The sequence below is a fragment of the Arachis hypogaea genome, chromosome 13, assembly GCF_003086295.3.
Source record: "Arachis hypogaea cultivar Tifrunner chromosome 13, arahy.Tifrunner.gnm2.J5K5, whole genome shotgun sequence".
In the NCBI taxonomy this organism is placed as follows: domain Eukaryota; kingdom Viridiplantae; phylum Streptophyta; class Magnoliopsida; order Fabales; family Fabaceae; genus Arachis; species Arachis hypogaea.
The window spans coordinates 93,979,599-94,004,323 of record NC_092048.1 but is presented as its reverse complement, the minus strand read 5'-3'; the positions used below and the strand labels follow the sequence as shown (position 1 = coordinate 94,004,323).

General features: G+C 41.4%; 2 non-coding genes across 2 annotated transcripts; both read right to left on the bottom strand.

Annotated features, from left to right (window-relative positions):
• Positions 1 to 9,209: 9,209 nt before the first annotated feature.
• On the bottom strand, positions 9,210 to 9,313 carry LOC112738634 (small nucleolar RNA R71). The gene has a single exon (XR_003169583.1). It is a non-coding gene; the product is annotated as a small nucleolar RNA R71 (small nucleolar RNA).
• An 8,325-nt stretch (positions 9,314 to 17,638) lies between these two features.
• Positions 17,639 to 17,742, bottom strand: LOC112739201 (small nucleolar RNA R71). The gene has a single exon (XR_003170138.1). It is a non-coding gene; the product is annotated as a small nucleolar RNA R71 (small nucleolar RNA).
• Positions 17,743 to 24,725: the final 6,983 nt, after the last annotated feature.

The following is a 24,725-nucleotide window of genomic DNA, read 5'->3' as shown; positions in this document are numbered from 1 at the left end:
TGGAAGCTAACGTGGGGGAAGGAAATGATGAGCCAACGTTAGTGACACTCACCTTTGTCACTAACGTTGGAGATGGCAATCAGCACCACGTTAGTAGCCACGTTAATACAATTAACGTGAGGCACTAACGTGAGAAGGGGCGTTTGGAGTGTTAGTGACAAAGATAAGTGTCACTAACGCTCTCGAGGCTAAGGCATGCCCACGTTAGGGGTCACGTTAGCTATACTAACGTGGACTCTAACGTAGGGAGGAAGGGCAACAAGCAAATGTTATTGGAAAAGGTGAATGCCAATAACGTTTGCGAAGGACCAAGAGGCAACGTTAGTGGTCACGTTAGTACCACTAACGTTGAAGTTAACGTGGACCATCTTGGGTTAGTAACGTTAGTGAAAAAGGTGATCGTCACTAACTTTCTCGAACCCACATTTTCACTTAACGTTAACACCACTAACGTCCTAACTAACGTCCATGCCTAACTCACACTTTCTCTGCAAGCAAAGCTGAGCCAACTGAAGACTGCAACTGCTTCAACTAAAGATCCAAAGGCCCATATCCAAGACTCGAAGAGCCAACTAGAAGATCAGAAGAGTAGTATATATAGGAGTAGTTTTGAACTAGTAAAGGAGCTTTTGGGCATTAGGAGAACTACTCTCTGTAGAAATTTACTTTCTCTGCAACTTCTAGTTTTACACTTTCAGAATATATTTTCCATCTTTGCTTTCCATTCCCAGAGCTATGAACAACTAAACCCCTTTCATTGGGTTAGGGAGCTCTGTTGTAATTTGATGGATCAATAATATTTTTCATTATTCTTCTTCTTTCTTTTCTCTTGATTTTACTAGAAAGCTTTCAATCTTCATCCTATTGGGTAGTTATCTTGGAAAAGAAGCTATTCATACTTGGATCTCTTCGGACCTTGGAAGAGGAATGAAGAGATCATGCTAGAAATGCTTTCTCATGTTGGACCAAATTGGGGTTTGGATGGATATGGTGACATATAATCCTACCAATACTTTGATTTGGGAATACATGTGGTATAATCAGTGACCATACTTCATCTCTTTTCATGAGCAATTAGACCAAGGAATTGGCTATTGATCAAGATTTTAGAGATTGGGTTACCAAGGAATTGGAATCCAATCACTTAAGATTGCCAAGGAGATTAATGAATGCATTGATTGAGGAAGAGATGAGAATGAACTTGATTGGGAGAATACAATATCTCTTGAGCCCAATGAATCCCTATTTCTGATCTTACCATTCTCTTTACTTTCTGCCATTTACTTTTATGTTCATCTTCCCCATTCGCCATTTAAGATTCTGCAACTTACTTTCTGTCATTTACATTCAGTTCTTTATTTCCAGCAATTACAATTTCTGCCATTTACTTTCCTGCCATTTAATTTCCTGCAATTCTCCAATCAAATTTTGCTTAGCTCAACTAGAACATTCCTCCAATTAAAATTGCTTGACCAATCAATCCCTGTGGGATTCGACCTCACTCTATTGTGAGTTTTTACTTGACGACAATTTGGTATGCTTGCCGAGGGAAATCTGTTGAGAGACAAGTTTCCGTGCATCAAGTTTATGGCGTCTTTGTCGGGGATTGATTTTGTATCAACAATGATTAAATTGGTGGATAACTAGATTAAGCATTTTTCTTTTGTTTGATTTAATTTTTGTTTGATCGATTTACTTTCAGTTTCAGTTATTTTCTTCCCTTTACCCCTACCCGTTTGTGGTGTTCTCTTATTTGTTACAATTTAGTTCACTAACCCACTAACTATTTGATATATTGCATCACTCACACTAACAACATTTTTAACAAGAATACTCTATATATCCCTTTTGCTTTGGTCTTGTTGGTTGTATGACAGGTAGAAGAAGCGGGGCTTCAACTTCCTTTGATTCTGAACCTGAGAGGACCTTCCTTAGACTAAGGAGGGAAGCAAGAGGAAAGAGAATTATTGGTGCTGAGGAAGAGGAAGAATACTTTAAACCAGCCATAGATGAGAATATGGAGAACCATCATGAAGAAGAGGCTCACAACCATGGCAGAGAAGGTCCAGCGCATCATGCTGGGCAAGAGAAAAGAGTTCTGGGATCTTACATAAATCCAAACCCAGGAAACTGTGGAAGTAGCATCCAAAAGCCAACCATACATGCCAATAACTTTGAACTAAAGCCACAGCTCATCACCCTTGTTCAGAACAACTGTTCATTCGGAGGAAGTATCCAAGAAGATCCCAATCAATATCTCACCATATTCCTGAGGATATGTGATACTGTGAAGTCTAATGGTGTTCATCCTGACACCTATAAACTACTTCTGTTTCCCTTCTCACTCAAGGACAAAGCATCTAAATGGCTGGAATCCTTCCCGAAGGAGAGTTTAACAACTTGGGAAGATGTGGTGAACAAATTCTTGGCGAGATTCTATCCTCCTCAAAGAATCAACAGGTTGAGAGCTGAGGTACAAACCTTCAGGTAACAAGATAGTGAAACTCTCTATGAAGCATGGGAGAGGTTTAAGGACTTGACAAGAAGGTGCCCGCCATATATGTTCAATGAATGGGTGCAGTTACACATTTTCTATGAAGGTCTTTCTTATGAATCAAAGAAGGCAGTAGACTACTCATCTGGGGGATCTCTGAACAAGAAGAAGACCATTGAAGAAGCCATAGATGTCATTGAGACTGTAGCAGAGAATGACTACTTCTATGCCTCTGAAAGAGGCAACACTAGAGGAGTGATGGAGCTAAATAACATGGATGCATTGCTGGCTCAAAACAAGATGATCACCAAGCAGTTGGCTGACCTTACCAAGAAGATGGAGAGGAACCAAATAGCAGCAATCACCACCTCATCAGCAACCCAAGAAGGAATTAATGCAGAAGCAGAGGGTGATCAGGAACAAGCCAACTACATTGGAAACTCACCTAGGCAGACCCATTATCCATACTCCAAAACTTATAATCCTGGTTGGAGGAACCACCCAAACTTTGAGTGGGGAAATCAACAAGATCAAGGCCAAGATCAGAGACGTCACAACCCCAACAACAATGCAGTTCACCAACATTCCACACAGAGATCATATCAGCACCCACCTAACAACACATCTCAACATCCATACCAAAGCAAAAATGGCCCTTCTCAGCCCTCCAATCTTAACTCACAATCATCCGAAGATAGACTCTCAAGGATCGAGACTCTACTTGAAGGCATATGGAAGGAACTCCAAGATAACAAGGTGTTCAAGGAGGAGGTGTGAGCCAATATCAAAAACCAGGGAGACACCATTAAGAGGCTAGAATTTCAAGTGGGATACCTCTCTGAGAAGATTCCCAAACCTACTGACAGCTTCCCAAGTGACATAGAGAAAACCCAAGAGGTGAAGCAAAGAAAGTAAGATGGGAAGAATGCAAGATGGTCATTATAAGCGATAGGGAGACTGAGGAAGAGCTGAATAAACCCTTCGAACACTATGGAGATACTTCAGCAGAGAAGCAGGAAGAGGGTCTCCAAGAAACCAAAATTACACAGAAGGAGATGCTGAAACTCTATGCACCTTTTCCCCAAAGACTCAAGGGTGGTGTAGAAAAGAGAATATACTCAAAGTTCCTTGATATGTTTGCATCTCTCCATGTAAACATACCATTCATCAAGGCTCTCCAATAAATGCCCTCATACATTAAGTATATGAAGGAGCTGCTGACCAGGAAAAGCTCACTCAAGGGAGGGCAAACAATAGTGATGAATAAGGAGTGCAGTACTCTCATTCAACCAGAGTTGCTTACAAAAAGGAAGGACCCAGGGAGTTTTCACATCCCTTGTGCCATAGGAGAAACAATGTTTGATAAAGGACTCTGTGACCTGGGAGCAAGCATCAACTTAATGCCTTTATCCCTTATGAAGAAGTTGCAGATCAATGAGCTAATGCCCACAGACGTAGTCATCAGGCTAGCTGACAAAACTCAAAAACAAGCAGTAGGAGTGGTTGAAAACGTGTTGGTAAAGGTTGGGAACTACTACCTTCCCATAGAATTTGTCATATTGGAAATGGAAGAGAGTCACCTTCTTAGGAAGACCATTCCTAGCTACAGCCAGAGCGCTCATAGATGTGGAGCGAGGAGAGCTAATATTGAGGATACATGACGAACAACTCGCATTCAATGTCTTTAAACCACCACAAGAAGCAGATCAGGAAAACAAGGAACCAAGGGGAGAGCACGACAAAGTACTGGTGGAAGAAGTAAGCATTGAAGCACAAGCTGTACACTTGGGAATCCCTTTGGTTGATGAACAAGACAGTCAGCGGTTGTCACAGCTAAAGGAAAACCAAGAGGAACCTAAACCACCAGAGTCATATGAGACCAGCAACAAAATTTCCTTGGAAAAAGAGGCCACAAAGAGCAGGGCAACATCAAAAAGAACAAAGAAGAATGCACCAAGGAAATGGAGGAACAAGAAGATCCCTACAGAGGACTTCTCTCCAGGGGATAAAGTGATCTCAGCTTATTTCCCAGTTATCCCACCTCATCTCCCCACCATCCCATCTCAGCTACCTAAAGTTTTCACCATCAACAGAATTCTCTACTTAGAACATGTGGAGATTCTTGATGAAGCCAATGGAGATAGATTCACTGCCAGGAGGGAAGATTTGAAGCATTACCAACCACCCTGACAAAGTCAGAACGTCAAGCTAGTGACGCTAAAGAAGTGCTTTATGGGAGGCAACCCATGTTTTATATCCTTTTCAAGTAGTTAATAATGTAAGGTTCATGAATTCCAAATCAACTTTGACATATACTTGAATGAATCCTTTTATGCAACACATAGTGAAGAACAAGTTTGGTGTTCAAGGCATACTAAGAGAGCATAAATGCAATTCATATCATGTTACTCTTAGAGCCTTGAACAAAACTTTGTACACCACATGGCCACAAACTAAATTTGGTGTCACCAATGTTGCATGCATGGACAATTAAATAGTCAGTTGGTTTGCAATCATGAATAGCACTTAGTTAGTTAAAAACAAAAACTTTAAAAAGTAGTTATCCCATTTTGTTTTAAATTTTGCCGCCACTATCCACAAATTTATTAATCACATCCCTTTTGTTTTGTAGGAGAATTGATGGGACAATTGAAGGAGGAGGGTTCGGCCACCACAAAAGGAGAAGACTATACACGTGCCTTCAAGGGGAATACATTGGGAAATGTTGCCATGCAACATTGAAAGAATGACACACTTGGAAATCGAACCAACCCCATCATAAAGTTGATGATCCTTGTGCTCATCCCATGCTAAACCCCATCCGTTCATCATACACCCACTCCATCAAACCACACCTTTCATTCACTCACCACTTCCCTATATAAGTGGTTCTTATTCCATACCCCCTTCACATTCCATTCCCATTCTCTGTACTTCCCACTTTCGGCACTCATCTCCTCTTACCCCATCAAAAGCACTCTCACCCACTCCCTTAACTACACCCCATCTTAATCAGTCGAAGTCCATCATTAACCAATAATTCTCAATACCTTCCCATCTCAAAAATCGCTTATGGCATCATCAAGCTCCAAAAAGCGAAAGGAAAAGACACCAGTGGAGAGCATTCCTTTTGACGAAGGAAGGTTCAAGACCGCTTTCCATGAGCTTCAATTCGAACGTATCAAGCACAAGAAGGTATTGCTAGAGCTGACGTTCCAATTCAACTATGATGAGTGCCCGCAGATTGGGGAAAGATTGAACAGAGGGGTTGGCAAGAGCTCACGAACCCAGAAACAAGAATAAATGCGAATCTCATTAAGTAGTTCTATGCCAATGTGGCCAGGGAAGACAATACCAAGGCTCCGACCTTCAAAAGTTACGTGAGAGGAACAGAGGTGGACTTCAGTCCTAATGCTATCATGAGGACTCTTCATCTGAAATCACAACCCTCTGATAAGCCAAGCTACCAAGCAAGAATAAGTAATGGGCCAGACAATGATGAGCTTGAAGAAATTATGAATGACATGTGTCTAATAGGATCAGATTGGGAGAGGTATGTGATGCCAGGGCATCTTGGCCAGTTTCACTAACCTTTTCTTTACTGTTTTTAGGGTAGTTTCATGCATTTTTTTAGGAAATAATCTAGTTTTGGGTAGATATTCACCTACACCTTGATTCAAGCATACATTGTGCATTTTACATTATTTCATGAGGATTTTGCATGAATTTAGTGACAAATTGTATGCTGCATTACCCATGACTTGGACTAGAACTTTGATGCACTCTATTGCTTGATTTCAGGACCAAAGGAAGCAAGGAAAGGGAGGTAACTTGCAAGGTTAATGAGAAAAGTGATTGCCAATAACACTCTCAATGCCATCATTGCCCACATTAAGAGTCACGTTAACTAAGTTAACGTGCACTCTAACGTGGAGAAGGGAAGTTGAGCCAACGTTAGTGACACTTAACATTGTCACTAACGTTGGCAAACACTCATGAGTGGCCACGTTAGAGCCCATGTTAACCTAGTTAACGTGGCCTCTAACGTTAAAGGGGGAAGAGAAGCCAACGTTAGTGACATTCAACATTGTCACTAACGTTGGCCTAAGGATGCAACACACCACGTTAACTTGGTTAACGTGGGAGCTAACGTAAGAAGTGAGAGTTGTCGACAACGTTAGTGACACTCAACATCGTCACTAACGTTGGAAGCAACCACACAACCCCCCAAGGAGCCACGTTAACTTAGTTAATGTGGAAGCTAACGATGAGGAATGAATGATGAGCCAACGTTAGTGACACTCAACATTGTCACTAACGTTGGGATGGCTAAGAATGGCCACGTTAGAAGCCACGTTAACCTAGTTAACGTGGACTCTAACGTGAGATCTAGGGGCACATTGGAACGTTAGTGACAATGTTGAGTGTCACTAACATTCTCGAAGTTTGGCAAGGCCACGTTAGAAGCCACGTTAACCTAGTTAACGTGGGCTTTAACGTGAAGCAAAAAGGGGCACACTGGAACGTTAGTGACAATGTTGAGTGTCACTAATGTTCTCGAAGGTTGGCAAGGCCACGTTAGAAGCCACGTTAACCTAGTTAACGTGGGCTCTAACGTAAGGCAAAGGGGTACATTGGAACGTTAGTGAAAATGTTAAGTGTCACTAACGTTCTCGAACTTATACTTTCACTAAATGTTAACATCCCTAACGCCCTGAGCTAAAGTCTCTGCCCACTTAGCACTTTCTCTCTGCAAGTAAAGCCAAGCCCAAATGAAGAAAAGAACTGCTTCAAACTCAAGATCCAAAGGCCCAAGACTTGAAGAGCCAACTAGAAGCTGAGAGAAATAGTATATATAGGAGTAGCTTTGAATTGTTAAGGAGTTCTAGAGGCTGGAAAAAGAGAACTACTCTCTGTATTTTATTTTTCTCTGTAATTTCCAGTTCTATCATGTATTCTCCATCTTTATTTTCATTTTCAAGAGCTATGAACAACTAAACCCCTTTCATTGGGTTAGGGAGCTCTGTTGTAATTTGATGGATCAATACTAATTTTCATTATTCTTCTTCTATCTTTTCTCTTGATTTTACTTGAAAGCTTTCGATCTTCATCCAATTGAGTAGTTATCTTGGAAGAGAAGCTATTCAAACTTGGATCTCTTTTGAACCTTGAAAGAGGAATGAAGAGATCAAGCTAGAAATGCTTTCTCATGCTGGACCAAATTGGGTTTGGATGGGTATGTGACTATAACCCTCTCAATACTTGATTTGGGAAATGCATGTGGTATAATCAGTGACCATACTTCATCTCTTCTCATGAGCAATTGACCAAGGAATTGGCTATTGATCAAGATTTGAGAGATTGAATTGCAAGAAATTGTAATTCAATCACATAAGATTGCCAAAGAGATCAATGAGTGCATTGATTGAGGAAGAGATAAAAATGAACTTGATCTGGAGAATTGCAACATCTCCTAAGCCCAATGAACTCCCCATCTCTGATCTTACCCATTCTCTTTAATTTCTGCCATTTACTTTTATGAGCAAATTCCCCATTCCCATTTACAATTTTGCAATTTATTTTCAGTCATTTACTTCCAGTCCTTTAATTCTAGCATTTACTTTTCTGTTATTTACATTCCCACCATTTTATCTTCTGCAACCCTCAACCCAAATTCTAGATTCGCTCAACTAGAACATTCTTCTAATTAAAGTTGCTTGATCAATCAATCCCTGTGGGATTCGACCTCACTCTATTGTGAGTTTTTACTTGACGACAAATTTGGTACACTTACCGAAGGGAGAATTATTGTGAGACAAATTTTCCGTGCATCAAGTTTATGGCACCGTTGCCGGGGATTGATTGTGCATCAACAATGATTAAATTGGAAGATCACTAGATTGAGCATTTTTATTTTTGTGAATTTCATTTTCTGTTTGAGTGATTTACTTTTTATTTTAGTTAAACTTCTTCCCTTCCCCCTCTGCTCTTTTGTTTTTCTTTGTTATTTCCAATTCTGTTTGCTAACCCACTAACTGTTTGATATATTGCATCACCCACAACTAACAGTAATTCTGACACAAATACTTTTTGCACCTATCTTTTCTTGCTTGCACTTGATGGTTGTATGACAGGGAGAAGAAGCGGGGCTTCAACTTCCTTCGATTCTGAACCTGAGATGACCTTCCTTAGATTAAGGATGGAGGCAAGAGGAAAGAAAGTGGTTGGTGCTGAGGAAGAAGAGGAATTCTTTGAAACAAACATGGAAGACAACATGGAAAACCATCATGAAGAAGAGGATCACAACCATGGGGGAGGAGGTAGAGCAAATCATGCTGGGGAGGATAGAAGAGTTTTGGACTCTTACATCAATCCAAACCCAGGCAATTGTGGAAGTAGCATCCAAAAGCCAACAATCCATGCCAACAACTTTGAACTTAAACCACAGCTCATCACCCTTGTTCAGAACAACTTTTCGTTTGGAGGAGGTGTTCAAGAAGACCCCAATCAACATTTGACCACCTTCCTGAGAATATGTGACACAGTGAAGTCTAATAGTGTTCACCCTGACGCCTATAGACTGCTCTTGTTTCCATTCTCACTTAGGGACAAGGCAGCCAAGTGGCTGGAATCTTTCCCAAGGGAAAGCTTGACAACTTGGGAAGACGTGGTGAACAAATTGTTAGCAAGATTTTACCCTCCTCAACGAATCAATAGGCTGAGAGCTGAGGTCCAAACTTTCAGGCAACAAGATGGTGAGACTCTATATGAAGCATGGGAGAGGTTCAAGTACTTAACAAGGAGGTGTCCACCTGACATGTTCAACGAATGGGTGCAGCTGCACATTTTCTATGAAGGACTCTCTTATGAGTCAAAGAAGGCCGTAGACCATTCATCCGGAGGATCTTTGAACAAGAAGAAGACTATTGAGGAAGCCATAGATGTTATTGAAACAGTAGCAGAGAACGACTACTTCTATGCTTCCGAAAGAGGGAACATAAGAGGAGTAATGGAGCTAAACAATGTAGATGCTCTGTTGGCCCAAAACAAGCTCATTACCCAGCAGCTGGCTGACCTCACCAAGAAGATGGAGATGAACCAAGTAGCAGCAATCTCAACTTCATCAACAACCTAAGAAGGAGTGAATGAAGAAGCAGAGGGGAGTCAGGAGCAAGCCAACTACATCGGGAATTCACCAAGGAAAAACTATGATCCATACTCCAAGACCTACAACCCTGGATGGAGAAACCACCCAAACTTTGGGTGGGAAAGTGAGCAAGATCAAAACCAAGACCAGAGACGTTACAACTCCAACAACAACACTTCTCCACACGCCTATCAAAACCAAAACAGCACATCTGCTCCGAATCACCCATCAATTGATGACAAGCTCTCTAAGATCGAAACCTTAATTGAAGGAGTATGCAAAGACATTCGAAACAGTAAAGCATTCAGAGAGGAAGTGCAGTCAAACATGCAGAATCAAAATGCTGCCATCAAGAAACTGGAGACACAAATCAGCTATCTGTTTAAGCAGCTTCCTAACCACAACTTTTGCTATGATGCCCATTCAAGCAAAAGGGAGGAGTGTCAAGCTATCACACTTAGGAGTGGGAAGGAACTGAAGGAACGTCCCCAAAAACCACAAGAAGAAGGCTCAAATGAAATGGGAGAAGAGCAAGATGGAGTTCAACCTCCCACGCCAATTCTGCAGAAAGAAAAAGGGATACCACAACTGAACATCTCAAGAGCTCCATATCCCCAACTATTGAAGAAAAGGGAAGATGACAACCAGTTCTTGAGATTTTTGGAAATCTTTAAGAAGCTACAAATCAACATACCCTTTGCTGAAGCCATAGAACAAATGCCACTCTATGCCAAGTTTTTGAAGGAGCTAATGACTAAGAAGAGAAGCTGGAAGAACAATGAGACTGTGATACTAACTAAAGAGTGCAGTGCTATCATTCAGCATAAACTACCTCAGAAACTGAAGGATCCTAGGAGTTTTCAGATCCCTTGTATTATAGGAGAAATCACAGTAGAGAAGGCTCTTTGTGACTTAGGGGCCAGCATCAATTTAATGTCAGTAGCTATGATGAGAAAGATAAAAATTGAGGAGGCTAAACCAACAAAAATGGCCCTACAACTGGCAGACCGATCGTTCAAATTCCCTCACGGGATAGTAGAGGATTTGCTAGTAAAAGTGGGAGATTTCATATTTCCAGCAGATTTTGTGGTGTTGGACATGCAGGAGGACGCCAAGACCTCCATCATCTTGGGAAGGCCATTCTTGGCCACTGCTGGAGCTGTCATTGATGTTCAGAAGGGTGACCTCACCCTGAGATTACACAATGAAAAGATGACATTCAATGTGTTCAAGGCCATGAGTTACCCACCAGAACAATTGGGGGAATGCATGAGGTTAGATGCACTTGAGGATGAAGTGCAGGAGAATTTTGAAGAAGAAGAACCTGAAGAGGACGAGAGATTGGTGGAGGAAGAATCTGAATCAAGTGAAGAGGTGACCACAGCAGAAATACATATACCAGATGCACCAAAGGAAGGGAACCAAACGTCAGAAGCACCCAAACTTGAACTCAAAGCACTGCCACCCACTCTCAAATATGCATATCTAGGAGAAAATGAAAACTACCCAGTGATCATAAATTCATCCCTCAGTCAAGATCAAGAGGATGAGCTACTCAAGGTGCTGCAGGAGCGTAAGGATGCCATTGGATGGACCCTTGCTGACTTGAAGGGAATCAGTTCAGCCATATGCATGCATAAAATACTGTTGGAAGATGATGCTAAGCCATCCATTTAATCCCAGAGAAGGCTAAACCCAATCATGAAGGAAGTGGTACAGAAAGAGGTTATGAAGCTTTGGCAAGGAGGGGTCATATACTCAATTTCGGACAGCCCTTGGGTTAGCCCCATACATGTTGTGCCCAAGAAGGGAGGAATCACTGTGGTTACCAATGAGAAGAACGAGCTCTTCCCTGATGAGCAGTTGATGACAGTTCACAAAGAACCATGGTTCGCAGATATTGCAAATTTTAAGGCAACTGGGGCATTACCCCCAGGGATCAATAAACATCAAAAAAGGAAGCTCATGAATGATGCAAAATACTTTGTCTGGGACGAACCATATCTCTTCAAGAAATGTTCAGATGGAATCCTTAGAAGATGTGTTTCGGAAGAGGAAGGAAGAGAAGTCCTGTGGAATTGCCATGGTTCATGTTATGGCGGGCACTTTGGAGGGGACAAAACTGCAGCAAAGGTGTTACAAAGCGGATTTTTTTGGCCGACCCTTTTCAAGGATGCCAAGGAACTAGTAAAAAGCTGCAATGAATGCCAAAGATCTGGGAACCTGCCCAAAAGAAACGCCATGCCACAAAATTTCATCTTGGAACTGGAACTGTTTGATGTGTGGGGAATAGATTTCATGGGACCATTCCCAACCTCACATGCAAACAAGTACATCCTGGTAGCAGTGGATTATGTTTCCAAGTGGGTAGAGGCTATTGCAACCCCAACTAATGATAACAAGGTAGTCATGAACTTCCTCAGGAAGAATATCTTTAGCCGGTTTGGAGTCCCAAGAGCCCTCATCAGTGATGGAGGGAGCCACTTTTGTAACAAACCACTAGAAGCTCTCCTTCTACGATATGGGGTAAAACACAAAGTAGCCACACCTTACCACCTTCAAACGAGTGGGCAAACTGAGATATCCAACAGAGAGCTGAAGAGGATCCTGGAAAAGACTGTGGGTGCATCTAGAAAGGATTGGTCGAAGAAGCTGGATGATGCCCTTTGGGCATACAGAACAGCATTCAAAACTCCACTTGGAATGTCTCCATATCAACTGGTCTATGGGAAGGCTTGTCATTTACCACTGGAGCTGGAACACAAAGCTCTCTGGGCTATCAAGATACTAAATTTTGACAGCATTGCTGCTGGTGCAAAAAGGATCTTGCAGATGCAAGAGATGGAAGAATTCAGGTCACAAGCCTATGAAAACACTAAGATGTACAAAGAAAAGTCAAAGAGAAAACATGACATGCATCTTGCGCCCAGGAGTTTCGAAAAGGGGCAGCGAGTACTCCTTTACAATTCTAAATTAAGGCTGTTCCCAGGAAAACTCAAGTCAAGGTGGTCCGGACCTTTCATGGTTACAAAAGTATCACCATATGGCCACATCGAAATCACGGATGAAGGTTCAGAGAAGACTTTTACAGTGAATGGACAAAGACTCAAGCATTATCTGGGCAACATGGGGGAAAATCCCAGAGTAAAGTACCATCTCAAGTAATTAAGGACTCGTCGAGCTAGTGACGATAAAAAAGTGCTCTGTTGGGAGGCAACCCAACCTCAGGTAGTTTCACTTTCATCTTTATTTCAATAAAAAAATCACAAGTCGTTTCCCCTGTATTGTAAGGAGCTAAGTTTGGTGTTCTACACCAGAACAATCCAAGAGTGATGGTGTAATTCTAAGTTTGGTGTTCCACCAAAGGACATTGGTTAGAATTACACTCCACTCCAGAAGAACATTGCTAGCTCCATCCAATCAAGAGAAACCACTTAGATGTAGTTAGATTATAGGTTATCATTGCTTTGTTGACAACAAGATATGGGGTTTTCTGCATATGTGCAATGTTTGGACTGGGCAAGGAACTAAGTTTGGTGTTCACACACCAAATTGAGTTCAAAAAGCACCAGCATACATACAAGCTAACTATGTCTCAAGTGCTTTGGGAACAAGCAACTTCCAGTAACCTTGCAGGAACCTTATGAGGAAATGGTGCACCTCCACCCAAAGAAGCTAGGCAGCAAAAACTAGGATGATGACAAAGAGAGAGGGCAACCAGAAATCATCACCCAAAGGTTGTATTGTTACTTAATTCCATTGTACTCAGAATTGTTGAAAGTTGGAAGTCCGAATGCACTTTTGATTTGTAGTTACTCGTAGTTGAACCCTTTTTAAATTTTGTCTTTTAAGTTCTGAATAGGTCTATGTGTGCCAGTCTTTATGTCACTGCATCCTCCTTAACTTTTTTGTAAGCTTGTCCCTTTAAATCAAATGAGGAAGAGAATGTTTATGTTTTTTTTTAAAAGACCAGAGTAGAGTTCATAATGTGGAAGTGCATTCATGAATCTTTGGGGTAATCATAAGTTAGCTAAGTTAGTTCAACCACAAGGCTAGGAGGACAACTATCTATCCTGAATACTTGACTTTGGATATACCCATGAGACTAAGTTAATAACAAGATCCTAATAAGAGAAAAGGAAAAGAACAATGGAAGTGAAAAACAAAAGAAAAAGAGTAAGCAATAAGGCTAGGCACCAATGGTTTGGACCTTGAGACAAGTGTCTGTGGTGCTCCTGTGTGAGGGATCTACTTGGATGAATAAGCTCTCAGGGGTTCTTTATCACTTGGTAACTTGGGTTAACTAACCCGGGATTATCAGCTGAAAATCCACTATCAAGAGTAACCCTCACTACAGAGCATTTAGTAACCCAAAGAGGTGCTGGACACCAAGGTCTCAAGAAAAGAAAATAAATAAACTATATGCCTGTGGTGTGTATGTATGGGGGAGAGACTTGAGGGAGTAAGTCCTTAGGGGTACTTCAACACCTAGCACCTTGAACCAACTGGTTCGGGAGTGTTGGCTGAAAGCTTATCTTAAAGAGTTGCCCCCTTACAGAGCACTTAGCCTAATTAACACAAATAACCCTTGAAATAACAATAAAAGGATCAATGAATAAAAGTCTCATGGGATATAAACAAAGTAAGTGTTTAGGGACATGATAAAAGTCTGAAAGCCAGTAATGGAATGAACCTAAGTTGCTATGCATGAAACCACCATAAAATCAGTAACATGACTTCCACAAGAATGACTCATTCCTCTGGATATTCCATTCATCATTCTCTTGTTCCAGTACTTGCTTAGGGACAAGCAAGCTTTAAGTTTGGTGTTGTGATGCCAGGGCATCTTGGCCAGTTTCACTGACCTTTTCTTTACTGTTTTTAGGGTAGTTTCGTGCATTTCTTTAGGAAATAAGCTACTTTTGGGTAGATATTCACCTACACCTTGATTCAAGCATACATTGTGCATTTTACATTATTTCATGAGGATTTTGCATGAATTTAGTGATAAATTGTATGCTACATTACCCATGACTTGGACTAGAACTTTGATGCACTCTATTGCTTGATTTCAGGACCAAAGGAAGCAAGGAAAGGGAGGTAACTTGCAAGGTTAATGAGAAAAATGATTGCCAATAACACTCTCAAAGCCATCATTGCCCACGTTAAGAGTCTTAACTAAGTTAACGTGCACCCTAACGTGGAGAAGGGAAGTTGAACCAACGTTAGTGACACTTAACATTGTCACTAACGTTGGCAAACACTCATGAGTGGCCACGTTAGAGCCCACGTTAACCTAGTTAACGTGGCTTCTAACGTTAAAGGGGGAAGAGAAGCCAACGTTAGTGACATTCAACATTGTCACTAACGTTGGCCTAAGGATGCAACACACCACGTTAACTCCCACGTTAACTTGGTTAACGTGGGAGCTAACGTAAGAAGTGAGAGTTGTCGACAACGTTAGTGACACTCAACATCGTCAATAACGTTGGAAGCAACCACACAACCCCCAAGGAGCCACGTTAACTTAGTTAACGTGGAAGCTAACGATGAGGAATGAATGATGAGCCAACATTAGTGACACTCAACATTGTCACTAACGTTGGGATGGCTAAGAATGGCCACGTTAGAAGCCACGTTAACCTAGTTAACGTGGACTCTAACGTGAGATCTAGGGGCACATTGGAATGTTAGTGACAATGTTGAGTGTCACTAACGTTCTCGAAGTTTGGCAAGGCCACGTTAGAAGCCACGTTAACCTAGTTAACGTGGGCTTTAACGTGAAGCAAAAAGGGGCACACTGGAACGTTAGTGACAATGTTGAGTGTCACTAACGTTCTCGAAGGTTGGCAAGGCCACGATAGAAGCCACGTTAACCTAGTTAACGTGGGCTCTAACGTAAGGCAAAGAGGTACATTGGAACGTTAGTGAAAATGTTAAGTGTCACTAACGTTCTCGAACTTATACTTTCACTAAATGTTAACATCCCTAACGCCCTGAGCTAAAGTCTATGCCCACTTAGCACTTTCTCTCTGCAAGTAAAGCCAAGCCCAAATGAAGAAAAGAACTGCTTCAAACTCAAGATCCAAAGGCCCAAGACTTGAAGAGCCAACTAAAAGCTGAGAGAAATAGTATATATAGGAGTAGCTTTGAATTGTTAAGGAGTTCTAGAGGCTGGAAAAAGAGAACTACTCTCTGTATTTTATTTTTCTCTACAATTTCTAGTTCTATGATGTATTCTCCATCTTTATTTTCATTTTCAAGAGCTATGAACAACTAAACCCCTTTCATTGGGTTAGGGAGCTCTGTTGTAATTTGATGGATCAATACTAATTTTCATTATTCTTCTTCTATCTTTTCTCTTGATTTTACTTGAAAGCTTTTGATCTTCATCCAATTGAGTAGTTATCTTGGAAGAGAAGCTATTCAAACTTGGATCTCTTTTGAACCTTGAAAGAGGAATGATGAGATCAAGCTAGAAATGCTTTCTCATGCTGGACCAAATTGGGTTTGGATGGGTATGTGACTATAACCCTCTCAATACTTGATTTGGGAAATGCATGTGGTATAATCAGTGACCATACTTCATCTCTTCTCATGAGCAATTGACCAAGGAATTGGCTATTGATCAAGATTTGAGAGATTGAATTGCAAAAAATTGTAATTCAATCACTTAAGATTGCCAAGGAGATCAATGAGTGCATTGATTAAGGAAGAGATGAAAATGAACTTGATCCGGGGAATTGCAACATCTCCTAAGCCCAATAAACTCCCCATCTCTGATCTTACCCATTCTCTTTAATTTCTGCCATTTACTTTTATGAGCAAATCCCCCATTCCCATTTACAATTCTGCAATTTATTTTCAGTCATTTACTTCCAATCCTTTAATTCTAGCATTTACTTTTCTGTTATTTACATTACCGCCATTTTATCTTCTGCAACTCTTAACCCAAATTCTGGATTCGCTCAAATAGAACATTCTTCTAATTAAAGTTGCTTGATCAATCAATCCCTGTGGGATTCGACCTCACTCTATTGTGAGTTTTTACTTGACGACAAATTCGGTACACTTGCCGAAGGGAGATTTGTTGTGAGACAAATTTTCCGTGCATCAAGTTTATGGCGCCGTTCCCGGGGATTGATTGTGCATCAACAATGATTAAATTGGAAGATCACTAAATTGATCATTTTTATTTTTGTGAATTTCATTTTCTGTTTGAGTGATTTACTTTTTGTTTTAGTTAAACTTCTTTCCTTCCCCCTCTGCTCTTTTGTTTTTCTTTTTTATTTCCAATTCTATTTGCTAACCCACTAACTGTTTGATATATTGCATCACCCACAACTAACAGTAATTTTGACACAAATACTTTCTGCACCTATCTTTTCTTGCTTGCACTTGATGGTTGTATGACAGGGAGAAGAAGCGGGGCTTCAACTTCCTTCGATTCCGAACCTGAGAGGACCCTCCTTAGATTAAGGAGGGAGGCAAGAGGAAAGAAAGTGGTTGGTGCTGAGGAAGAAGAGGAATTCTTTGAAACAAACATGGAAGACAACATGGAAAACCATCATGAAGAAGAGGATCACAACCATGGGGGAGGAGGTAGAGCAAATCATGCTGGGGAGGATAGAAGAGTTTTGGGCTCTTACATCAATCCAAACCCAGGCAATTGTGGAAGTAGCATCCAAAAGCCAACAATCCATGCCAACAACTTTGAACTTAAACCACAGCTCATCACCCTTGTTCAGAACAACTGTTCGTTTGGAGGAGGTGTTCAAGAAGACCCCAATCAACATTTGACCACCTTCCTGAGAATATGTGACACAGTGAAGTCTAATGGTGTTCACCCTGACGCCTATAGACTGCTCTTGTTTCCATTCTCACTTAGGGACAAAGCAGCCAAGTGGCTGGAATCTTTCCCAAGGGAAAGCTTGACAACTTGGGAAGACGTGGTGAACAAATTCTTAGCAAGATTTTACCCTCCTCAACGAATCAATAGGCTGAGAGTTGAGGTCCAAACTTTCAGGCAACAAGATGGTGAGACTCTATATGAAGGATGGGAGAAGTTCAAGGACTTAACAAGGACGTGTCCACCTGACATGTTCAACGAATGGGTGCAGCTGCACATTTTCTATGAAGGACTCTCTTATGAGTCAAAGAAGGCCGTAGACCATTCATCCGGAGGATCTTTGAACAAGAAGAAGACTATTGAGGAAGCCATAGATGTTATTGAAACAGTAGCAGAGAACGACTACTTCTATGCTTCCGAAAGAGGGAACACAAGAGGAGTAATGGAGCTAAACAATGTAGATGCTCTGTTGGCCCAAAACAAGCTCATTACCCAGCAGCTGGCTGATCTCACCAAGAAGATGGAGATGAACCATGTAGCAGCAATCTCAACTTCATCAACAACCCAAGAAGGAGTGAATGAAGAAGCAGAGGGGAGTCAGGAGCAAGCCAACTACATCGGGAATTCACCAAGGAAAAACTATGATACATACTCCAAGACCTACAACCCTGGATAGAGAAACCACCCAAACTTTGGGTGGGAAAGTGAGCAAGATCAAAACCAAGACCAGAGACGTTACAACTCCAACAACAACACTTCTCCACACGCCTATCAAAACCAAAACAGCACATCTGCTCCGAATCACCCATCAATTGATGACAAGCTCTCTAAGATCGAAACCTTAATTGATGGAGTATGCAAAGACATTCGAAACAGTAAAGCATTCAGAGAGGAAGTGCAGTCAAACATGCAGAATCAAAATGCTGCCATCAAGAAACTGGAGACACAAATCAGCTATCTGTTTAAGCAGCTTCCTAACCACAACTTTTGCTATGATGCCCATTCAAGCAAAAGGGAGGAGTGTCAAGCTATCACACTTAGGAGTGGGAAGGAACTGAAGGAACGTCCCCAAAAACCACAAGAAGAAGGCTCAAATGAAAAGGGAGAAGAGCAAGATGGAGTTCAACCTCCCACGCCAATTCTGCAGAAAGAAAAAGGGATACCACAACTGAACATCTCAAGAGCTCCATATCCCCAGCTATTGAAGAAAAGGAAAGATGACAACCAGTTCTTGAGATTTTTGGAAATCTTTAAGAAGCTACAAATCAACATACCCTTTGCTGAAGCCATAGAACAAATGCCACTCTATGCCAAGTTTTTGAAGGAGCTAATGACTAAGAAGAGAAGCTGGAAGAACAATGAGACTGTGATACTAACTGAAGAGTGCAGTGCTATCATTCAGCATAAACTACCTCAGAAACTGAAGGATCCTGGGAGTTTTCAGATCACTTGTATTATAGGAGAAATCATAGTAGAGAAGGCTGTTTGTGACTTAGGGGCCAACATCAATTTGATGTCATTAGCTATGATGAGAAAGATGAAAATTGAGGAGGCTAAACCAACAAAAATGGCCCTACAACTGGCAGACCGATCGTTCAAATTCCCTCACGGGATAGTAGAGGAATCGTGCGACTGTTGTGCATTTAGCACAAAACGGCTCACGCGTTTGCGTCCATCACGTGAACGCACCACTTACAAAACACCCATCCCACGCGAAAGCGTGAGCAATGCGTCTGCGTCGCATGGATTGCATAACACCCTAAATGGAGACAGAGAGTTCCACTGAAACGACGCTGGAATTGTGCGTTTAGCACAATTTCCGGCGACATTCATCTTTTACCCATTCCATGCGATCGCGTCAACCACGCGACCGCGTCAACCCCTTTTCACCCTAGCCATGCGATCGCATGCCCCACGCGTTCGCGTGGATTCAAATTCATTAACCCCAGTGACGTGAAACCCTACCCCCTCTGCTCCCTCTCTGCTCCCTACTCCAACACCACCACTCCAACCACCTCCGACCGCCGCACCACCCTCAACCACCCGGACCCACCGTGACGACCACCACCCCCCTCCTTCTTCCTTCTCCCCTCCCCCTTCTACTCTTTCTTCTTCCCTCCACCACCGTTGCCCCCACCGCGGCCAACCACCACCACCACGCCATCACCATCGCGGCCAACCACCACCACGACGCCATCACCGTCGCGCCTCCCACCACCACCACCACCACCCCCTTTCTTCTTACCCACCACCATTAAACCCCACCCGAACCCCCTGCCACCGAACAGCCACCCACCGCCGCGCCAACCGCCCTTCACCGCCACGTTAGCACCACCACCACCACACCCCGCCATCTCTCTGATCCCTACCGTAGTTCATACGCTACCAGGTTCCGCCGAATGCCATTTTTCTTTCATTCGTAGTTAGTTGCATATTTTTCCAATTATGTTCAAATTAGGCTAGTTAGAGATGCATGTTTGTAGTGGATTCTAGGTAGTTAAGTAGCTAGAATGTGGTTAGTGGATTTAGGCCTGTTAATTGCGCTGTTCTTGCTACTTGTTTTATAATTTTCGCAATTCTAATGTTGCTGTGATGTTAATACTGTTCATATGCCGTTCTTCACTGTTTTATGTTGTTGTTCCATTGCTCTTTCATGTTCAAATTACTTATGTGTAATTACAGCCTTATTTTACCTTATATGAACTATTCTGCTTGCTGTTTATTACCCGGGAACATCCAATTTTAGCCGGAATGCTGCCCAATTTCCTGCAAATTGTTTCCTTCTCATTCATGCATTGGTTTTGGCAATTTTGAATTTTCCATTCCTTAGCTTTTACCAAACTAATTCTTGAATGCACGGGCCAACATTCTTATTCTTTTCGATTTCCTGGTTAATACATTGAACTTTTGATGATTCATTTTTAATTTTTGCTATTTCCATATCAATATGAATCATCATCAACCTGATTTCCTTGCTTTAATATGAGTTGACTGTAGCATATAATTGTGAAATTCTTGTTACTTAGAAACCGATCATCATGCCACTTACTCTGACTTTCTTTTTACTAACTCACTGATTTCCACTTTCTAACCTCTTTTTCAATCCTAACCGATCTAACTTTCAAACGTCTCTTCTTGGTTTTTAATTATTTACTTTAACCTTCTAACTCAAGGCATGATTATAGCTTTTCCTAATTAACATGAATTCTACTTATATTACATTTTGGATTGTGATTTTTCTTCTCAGATTTCTAACTCAAATACAATCCATAATGCACATTTACTTAACTTATTTCATAATTCTACTGCTCTTTTGCCACTATGTGCTTATATTGCCATTATTCTATTTGCTTACTTGCTTTACTGCTCTGCTCTTCATTTATATCCTAGAATTTCTACTTTTCAGGATGTCTGACCCTCAAAGAAAAGGAAAAGGCAAGGCAACCACTGGTAAAAGGAAAAGAGGTGAACTTTCTATGTCCATCCTGGATATTATGCATGATGACTCCTGGCGGGAAAAGCACTTTACCCCGCAGGAAAAGGCTGACCAGCTCCTTACTACCAATGATCCGGTAAAATTTGCAAACAGATACTGTGAGCTGAAGTACCCAGTGTTTGCCACCTCCAGAAACCTGTACCTAGAGAGAACTCTGAAAATTCCAGAAGAACTACAACAGTACACCTCCGATCAGATCAAACAAAGAGGTTGGTTCTTCTTGGAGAGAAACCTGACAGAGGTCAATGCTTCTTGGGTTAGAGAGTTTTACTGCAACTATTTCAAGACTTCCCTGGATGCAGTGTACCTCAGAGGGAAACAAATACTGGTCACTGAGGAAGATATTGAGGACATCCTCCGCCTTCAGCCTAAGTCAGATCAGCCTAACGGTTACCAAAAGGCTGAAGAGGATATGAGGTTTATGCGATTTGACTGGGATGCTGTCAAGCAGAGGATAGCCCTTGATCCGACTGTCCCATGGGTCATGGGTAAGAACACCACCATGCCTAAAGGAATCAAGCTGATGTATCTGAATGATGAGGCTCAACTCTAGCACCAAATCCTGAGCAACTTTGTTATGCCGAGCACTCATGAGACGGAGTTGCCTGCTATTATGATCACCCTTCTCTGGTGTGTGCTGGAGGGTAAGGACCTGTATCTACCACGATTCATCCGGCACTATATGGCCAGGGTCTATGTCAGAGGCACCCTCCCTTTCCCATATCTGATCACCTAGCTAGGCCGTCGAGCTGACGTGCCTTGGGAGCTTGCTGATGAGAAGACACCTGCTGCGGACTGCAAGAAGATTATCCCTCACAGCAGGAAGTTTCGGGCTTTAGGCTATACACCTCCATTCCTCACCACTTCTGATGAGACAACCACACCTTTAGCTGCCCCTTCTTCCTCCATTACTGCACCAGCCCCACCCACTGCACCTCCACCTGCTCCTGAGCCTATTTACCATTTGGTGCATCGCCTCTTCGCCCGCTTGGATCGTATGGAGCGTCGCAACAAGCGACGCTATGAGCATGTCAGGTTGATGATCTGATCCGGCGGCGACATTCCCTCCGAGCCTGACACCCCTTCTGACACATCTGAGGTGGAGGAGGATGATCATGAGGAGGAGAAACCTACCCAGGCTGCACAGGCAGGACCAGAGCAGCACCACAGCATGAGGAGCCACATCAGATTCAGGCCGCAGATCCTGAGATTCCTATACAGTCAGAGCCTCCACTGCAGCAGACAGACCCTCCTACCCTCATCCAGTCTGCAGATCCTCAGGCCACCTCAGAGACTTTAGCAGCCCATCCTTCCAGTGATGACACTCCTTCACACCCAGCTTGAGTGAGCATCGAGGACGATGCTTTATTTTAAGTGTGGGGAGGTTGCCATCTCTGGCATATTTTTTTGGTAAACCACTACAGACTCTTTTATCTTATTTTGGTTATTTTTCTGTATTTTTATTTTTATCTTTCGGTACTTATACATTGTTCTTTTCATGTATTTTTACTCTATTTCTGCATTTTGCACTTTAGTTCATATTTTAGACATCTAGTTTAGTTTGCAATTCTAAACCTATTAGTTACAGAATATGTGGATTCATTAGCATATTTTACCCCTTTTTAGCATATAATAGTTTGGTTAAATTGAAAATAAAAAGGAAGTAAAACTAGAGACTTTAGTAAATTAAAACAATCCACACACCTTGTATATATAGTATTACATGTTAATTAGTTAACAACATTTCATCAAGGAACAACACTAAGATTTTAAGGGCCACCCTAAGAATTACATTGAGAATAATGGGAACCCTTAATTTTTACTTGCATGACATATATAACTGATATATGATTTTTGAGCTGGAGAACACACAGCCTGTGAGTTTTGAGCTTAATTGTATGGTTGCATTCAAATCATAAATTTTATTCCTGTGTGTTTTGCCCTTCTTTTTCATTCTGATGTTCTTTACTTTGTTTTAATCTATATGTCCAATTATAGAATATAGATACATACTAAGAGATGATTGAGGCCATCATTTGAATTTTTCCCACTTATCCCAAATTAGCCTATCTTTTTACATCACCCTTGTTAGCCCACTTGAGCTTTTTAAATCCCCTTCTGTTCTATAACCACATTACTAGTCTTAAGCAGAAAAAACAAAATAAAAATCCCAAGTTGAATCCTTGGTTAGCTTAAGATAGGTATTGTGTATAATTTAAGCGTGGGGAACTTTATGGGAACAGGGATGATAGAAACAAAGTAGGAAGTTAAAAAGAGTAAGATGTTTCAAAATAAAAATTTGGGAAGCATGCTCATGTGAAATCAAAATAATTGAATTACCATGTGCATTAAAAAAAAGTCAATATTTAAATAAAGGGGATACAAAAATGCCCCAATTGCAAAATAAAAAGAATCAATACACATGGGATAAAATTAAAGTTAATGCATGAGTTTGCAATACAAAGTGGAAAAATTTGGGCAAATAGGTTAAAGAAACTTTGATTTATATAGTATGTATGTTAGGTGAGATCTTAGACTAATCAAGAATTCGCTTATTAGCTCACTTAGCCTTATACATATACCTTTACCTTTACCTTGGCCCCATTACAACCTTGGAAAAGACCTCATGATTTTTGTATGTCTGTATTCTATAACTGTTAATTGGTTAGATGAAGAACAAAGTTATAGAAAGTAAGGATAGAAAAAAGAACAGAGTGATTAACCCACTAAACACTGAGTGACTAGAGAGTAAACACAAATTCCAGTGAGGGTTCAATAGCTCATCACCATATATCTCTGCTTAACTGTCAATTGTCTTGCAAGTTTGTGAATTATTTTTACCCATCTCAATTGTAAAAGTGCTTTAACATTATCTAAGGTTTGGCTATGCATATATGATTCCTTGAGGATATGGATTGATTTAACTACATGTAAGCTTTATATACAAGTGAATAATAATTAGAATTGCATGACTCATTTAGGTAGTTGCATTTAGAATAGATTACATTGCATGAGATTCCACCACTTTAACCTTACCTTATTCTTTATCTTGGATTTAGCATGAGGACATGCTATTGTTTAAGTGTTGGGAGGTTGATAAACCCATATTTTATGATATATTTTGTGCTCAAATTAAGTGATTTATTTAATCCTTCACCCACTTATTCATGTAAATTGTATGGTTTTACTTTCCCTTCCTTATTATGTGATATATGTGAAAAACATGTTTCCTATGCTTTAAAAATAATTATTTTAATTACCTGTTATTACCATTCGATGCCGTGATTTGTGTGTTAAGTAGTTTCAGATCTCCTAAGGCAGGAATGACTTAAAGGATGGAAAGGAAACAAACAAAATGGAAGGAAAGCACAAAATGGAGTTTTTGAAGAAACTGGTAGCGACGCGAACGCATGGACGACGCGGCCGCATGCCCAGTGCGAAAAGGCAGCGACGCGAACGCGTGACTGACGCAGACGCGCACCTTGAGCAGAACGTAGATGACGCGTACGCGTGACCGAAGCGAACGCGTGACAAGGAAAACTCCCAGATGATGCGACCGCGTGATCCACGCGGACGCGTGATAGACGCCACGTGCAGAAACTGCAGAAAATGCTACCAGCGATTTCTGAAGCCCTTTTTGGCCCAGGTCCAAGTCCAGAAAACACAGATTAGAGGTTATAAAGTGGAGGAATGCATCCATTCAAGGGGAGCTCTCCAATAATTCACCTTTCATGAATTA